The sequence below is a fragment of the Vanessa cardui genome, chromosome W (genome assembly GCF_905220365.1).
Source record: "Vanessa cardui chromosome W, ilVanCard2.1, whole genome shotgun sequence".
Lineage (NCBI taxonomy): Eukaryota > Metazoa > Arthropoda > Insecta > Lepidoptera > Nymphalidae > Vanessa > Vanessa cardui.
The window spans coordinates 6880793-6886792 of NC_061153.1; positions in this window are offsets into that span (position 1 = coordinate 6880793).

A 6000-nucleotide genomic window follows, 5' to 3' on the forward strand; every position below is an offset into this window, starting at 1 on the left:
TACGGCGCCTAGTTTCAAAAATACTATCATCACTGTTATCGCTACCTTCTTCTCCACGGCTCACATCGTCTTCATCACAACATTGAGAAAACGCATCTTCTTCACTCGAATATTCAAAATCTTCCACACTACTATATGTACTCATTTTAAGGGCATTTTTAGTACGGGAACACGAAGTTAAACGGCTACTAGAGCGCTTGGAAGGGCCTGGTTTGTCAGTCATTTTAGAGTAAATAAGTGTAATTTTCAAACGTCTCTATTTTATAAAATAAAAGCGCGAATCAAAATCCAATAGTTGTTTTCGACGCTTATTATATCGAGTGTATGGCCACGTAAAATACGTACTGCTATAACAATTGCCGGAGCTATACTAATGCATAGAAACAAACGAGTCGCGAGACACGGCGCCGTGTATGCGGCCCCCGGCCCCCACACGGCGCCGTTTACTCGGCCCCCCGCCCCCACACGGCGCCGTGTACTCGGCCAGTTACATCTCCACGGCGCCGTGTTTTTGGCATTGAATGTGTTAAGGCTACTACCAACCCTGGAAAGTTTTGACTTCTTCCAGTAACACTCGATAGAAGTGCAGGAAGGTTCTTCACTTCTGCGATGAATCCACATAAGAAATGCAATTGCATGTTTACATCCCCCCTGGGAAGCTACACAGTCTTCGCACCTCACAGAGAGAACATTTTCTTCTTCTTCATCTAAAATAAGTGTACAGTTATATAATTTTGCATGAATTTTATGCTCCGGGCATATTTTGCACTTCACTGTACACAGTTTACCCTCTCTTTTCACTTGTACATAGCTCACAGCATCGTCTCCATATGAATCTCGTGAGGACCTGAAATTAAATATATTGATATAAGTATGTTGGTACAATAATCCCATTTTTTAACATTTACAGTGAAAAACAGTTGTAATATTTGACTAAAGTTTGAGAGTGGCTGGCTAGTATTATTGCCTTTAACATGGTTTCCAAAATCTTTATTACTAGCTGACGCCCGCGGTTTCACCCGCGATAATTCCCGTTCCCGTTGCTTTTTCGGGATTAAAACTATCCTATGTGTTCTTCCAGGATATATACTATATGTATACCAAGTTTCATCCAAATCCCTTCAGTAGTTTTTGCGTGAAAGAGTAGCAAACATCCATACATCCATCCAACCATAATAGGATTCCTGGGGTTGGATCTTACGATCTATACGTTATGAGAGGCAGCTGATTTATTATTCTATTATGTTTTACAACTAGACAAGCTGGAAGTAAGTAAAAGTAAAGACTAAAGTAGTAGTTAACGTGTAAAAGTATCATTTTTGTATATTTTGCTTTGTATTTCTAACCTTAAAATATGTCAATACTGTAATTATTATACCAATCAATAAATAACGCTTTATAGATAACATTATTGAAAGATTGACGATTTATCTTATAATGATTATATTTCACTATTGTATACTTACATCGAAGTTTTAACATTGCGAAATTCCGATGAGCAGAAGTCGCTGTTTGATGCGAAAAACTTGCCAAGCACAACAACGTCAATCCTGGGCAAGTTATTGCTGTTTCCTTTCGTGAATCCAGATTCCATGTTCTTTTTCTAAATAATGGTTTGGCTAATTAAATAAAACTGACGACAAAAGATTAAACCGTGAAACAATAACTCTGACGCTCATCCAATGGTGTTTGGCACGGGATGACGTAACGCTTCCTGATTGGTGTTCAATGTCACGTGACTTAATGCCTAAATTTACATATTTTGTTTCGTAAAAATATAAACAATCTTATAATATTTCATTGAATTAATTTATATTTCTGAAACTAAACACAGAAATAAATTTTTGACCATTTAATCCATTCCAGTGAAACAAGAGTGGTGGTTACCAATTCTATATAATTCAGTATTTGTTTGGATTCACAATTCGTTTTCAAAATTTCAATTGCAATAATTTCTATATTCATTATACATTCCAGCAAATATTTACTGGGATAGTGAAGAATACATTTACTCGTATTTTTTTTTTTAAGTAATGAACTTTAAATATGTCAGGTATGTTTCTTCACTATCCTCTTCTAATGCTTTTTTGCATTCAACGCAATTTTTTGAAATTTTTTTGTAAATTAAATTAATAAGCCAGCCACAACAATATGCTACTGCTGCACATTTCTCAATTTCGCTTGGAATTTGGCTTGTTATCATTATGTCTATATTTATTAACTGTATATTTAAATGATTAAAATTAATTTCAATGGATTTAGGCAGGGGCCTGGGGATATTTTGATTTATAATATATTTTAAATTCTGTAAGCAATGACTGTCGTCACTCTCACAATTAGCCCCTACCGACTTAGGTGACACCATATTATTAATCAGTAAGGCTTTATAAGATGCCTCGAAAGATACAACATTTGGCATCACATTTCGTTGCCCATGAGCTCGTATGGCACCAAAAAAATTCTCCAGCGGGTCTTGGTAGAAATTGCGCAGCAGTACAGATCGCAAGCCTAAGCCGTGTAGTTTTTTAGTTATTTGCTGAAATGCTTGAATTGTTTTTATCCAACTAGAAATAGATGGAACCAACCTCACTCTGTCACCAATAAATCTCATTGATTTTAAAATTGGTAAGCTCTTATGCCATAATTTGTGATGTGGCGATTTTGGCGATACTGCCGTTCGATATACTTTGCCGTTTACAATTTTGCTGTAATTTCCATTGACGGAATCAAAAAGCCGATCAAAAAATAATAAAACTTCTGCAGTCTCCGTGCTTTCCTCCGGAATCCGGCCAATTTCTAAAAAAAAGAGATTAAAATTAGATTTCTCAAAATTACATACAATTTACTCAGAAGTGTATGTGTCGCACCCAACTGGTTGAATCAGCCAACTGATTACGCGTTCGGTAGTTAGGGCACTTCGACTCGGAGACGGTCGGTTTAGGTTATTAGGTTTTTTTTTAAACCACCCAGAAAGTTTTTTTAATTCGATTCAATTATAAAGCTAAGCGAGTAACTGGGTGGTGTAGTTCAATCAAAGCGCTAGCTGTTTGATTGAATAGCTAATTCAACCAGCTGGCTGCGACATATACATGGCATTGAAAAAGTCACAGTGGTACTAGTCGCGTACGAATCAAACTTCTACCTTGAAAGCCTTGAAAAGTATTTTCCTTGACATAATCACAGAAAATACTTTTCTAGCTTGAAGTGTCCCTGGGCAAAGGCCTTCCCCACACTTCCTCATTTGTTTCTAATATGCCCTCTAGCCTGTTCTGTAGGAAGCCATCCAATACCGCCGTCTTTTCCTCGGTCTGCCGCGACTCCAGCCGTGTTAGAGTTCCAATCTTGTGATATATGAGCTCAAAGCCTGGATGGCATCTGGCAGACATGTTCAGTAAAATAAAAATGTAAAAATGTGCGTTTACCTGCTGTGAATCCCATTGCTACACTGACAGTTTTACTGAAGACTTGTGTGGCGTACTTGACCTTCATTTTCGGTATTAAATTTGGGATGACATGACGTGCTGTCAATTTCGGTATTAACCGCCATCTTTTGTATGCAGGTCCATTTTTATATAGAGCCTCCAGATGAGCCCATTTTGCAGTTCTTTTCTTCCCATCCAAATAAAATTCTAAATTTTTTGTTAGAAGATTATTTCTCATGCCTTTTATGAGATGTGGTGGGTCAAAAATCGGATAAATTATATTATCATTGATTTCAAAATATCCTTCTTTAAATTCTCTGTCACTTCTCAAATATTTCTCTTGTCTCCTTGATTAAAGAATTTATGGCTGCTATATTTGAAGTGCCTTGGTCGCATGTTACCGAGACTACTTTTAGCCCAGTTTCTAAAACTTTTGTCAAAATTATTTTTATTTGTATAGGATTTTAAATTAACATGGTTATTTTTATTATTAAAGTTATTAATTTAGGGATATTTACCATTTTTTTTATTTTTGTTCGGTGGAGCTCAATCCAATCCAAAAATCCAGGCTTTGAGTCTCGTGAACAAGACATTCGTAGATAATGTCGAAATATCGAGCTCCACCGAACAAAAATAAAAAACATGGTAAATATCCCGAAATTAATAACTTTAATAATAAAAATAACCATGTTAATTTAAAATTCTATATAGAATACCGGTACGGGCCGGAATACGTAAAATTAGTAAAACATCTAGAACGCGCGCGGAAAAAGTGTGAATGTTTGGAGGAAGCCTTGACGTTCCTCATAAAGTGTCTCGTGAACAAGACATTCGTAGATAATGTACCTAATGGTTTATGGGTTTCACTTAAAACAATTCTTTAACCACGTTAAGACTTATTTATTCTCAGCAAGAACACATAGTTACAATAACGAACCGCCAATAGATAAATCAGTGTTGCCACACATAGTATATTTGCAACCAAAGTTAAATTTTATTTTATATATCTAATACTCCCACTAAAATTTAACTCAATACAAGAACTTTAAAAATAAAATGAACTAATCAACATTATACAAAATTTGGTCTCTTAAATATACAAAGGTTTGAGTAGGTAACGCTTTAGTTAAAATATCTGCTAATTGACAATTGCTTGGAACATAATTAATTTTTACTAAACCCAATTCAACCTTTTCCCTTATAAAATAATGTTTTACATTTATGTGTTTTGTACGTTTATGATAAACAGGGTTGTTGATTAATCTGATTGCACTTTGATTATCTACATTCAATGTAATATTATTTTAAATTTCACCCAATTCAGACAATAGCTGCTGTAACCACATTAACTCTTTAGTACATTCACTAGCAGCAACAAATTCAGCCTCTGTGGTGGAAAGAGCAACGGTAGTTTGTTTATGGCTAGACCATGTAATTGGTCCGCCATTCATCATAAACAAATATCCTGTAGTGGACTTTCGTGTATCAATATCATTTGCAAAGTCTGAATCTGAATATCCAACAAGATCAAGATCATTGCTTTCTCCATTGTACTTTATACACAAATTTTTACTTTTTATTAAATATCTAATTATTCGTTTTACAGCATTTACATGTTCTGGACTTGGATTGTTTACATATCTGCTTAGTACATTAACAGAAAAAGAAATGTCTGGCCTTGAGACAGAGCTTAAAAACATTAAACAACCTATAGCTTCTCTATAAGGAAAATCAACACAAATTTCATCAAGATTCTTTGAAATAACAACATTGACATCTGCTGGAGTGTTGGATTTGCGTCACTCATACAAAACTTTTCAATAATCTGATTAATATAATTTTCTTGACGAATGTATATACATTTATTTATACACTCTATTTGCATACCTACAAAATATTAAAAATTTGTTTTAAATATTGTAATATTTCATTTATAAGATGTTTATTAGAAGATATTACAAGGGCATCATCCACATAAATTATTAAAAATACTTTTGTTCCTTCAAAACAACCTATATAAATACAATTATCAGCCTGAGATTGAACAAAACCATATTTAAGCGAAAAACTCAGTAAATGTTTAGTTCCAGCTTTAGGTATTTCTATATAAATATCCTCTTTAAGACATCCATTTAAAAAGGCAGTTTATACATCAAACTGTTGAATTTCTAAGTTATACTTTGCTGCAATAGAAAGTAAAATTCTTATAGAATCATAACACGTTGTTGGAGAAAATATTTCTTGATAATCAACATCCTTTATCTGATTAAAACCTCGTGCACATAAACATGCCTTATAGCGTGCAATCTGATTATTCTCATTCTTCTTAATAGCAAAAACCCACTTTGTAGTAAGGGTTCGTTGACCAGACCTTTTAACCGCAATCCAGGTATTATTTTCTTTATGTGCAAACAATTCTTCTTTTATAGCTTTAGACCATTCATCCTTTTGTGGGCTATTTAATGCCTCTTCATATGTTTGAGGCAATGACATCTCTACAAGATTTGCTTCATAATTTCTATTGATTCGTGGTCTCAAATTTATTGTATGTGTTGTTGAGTCTTCCAATTCTCGGGAC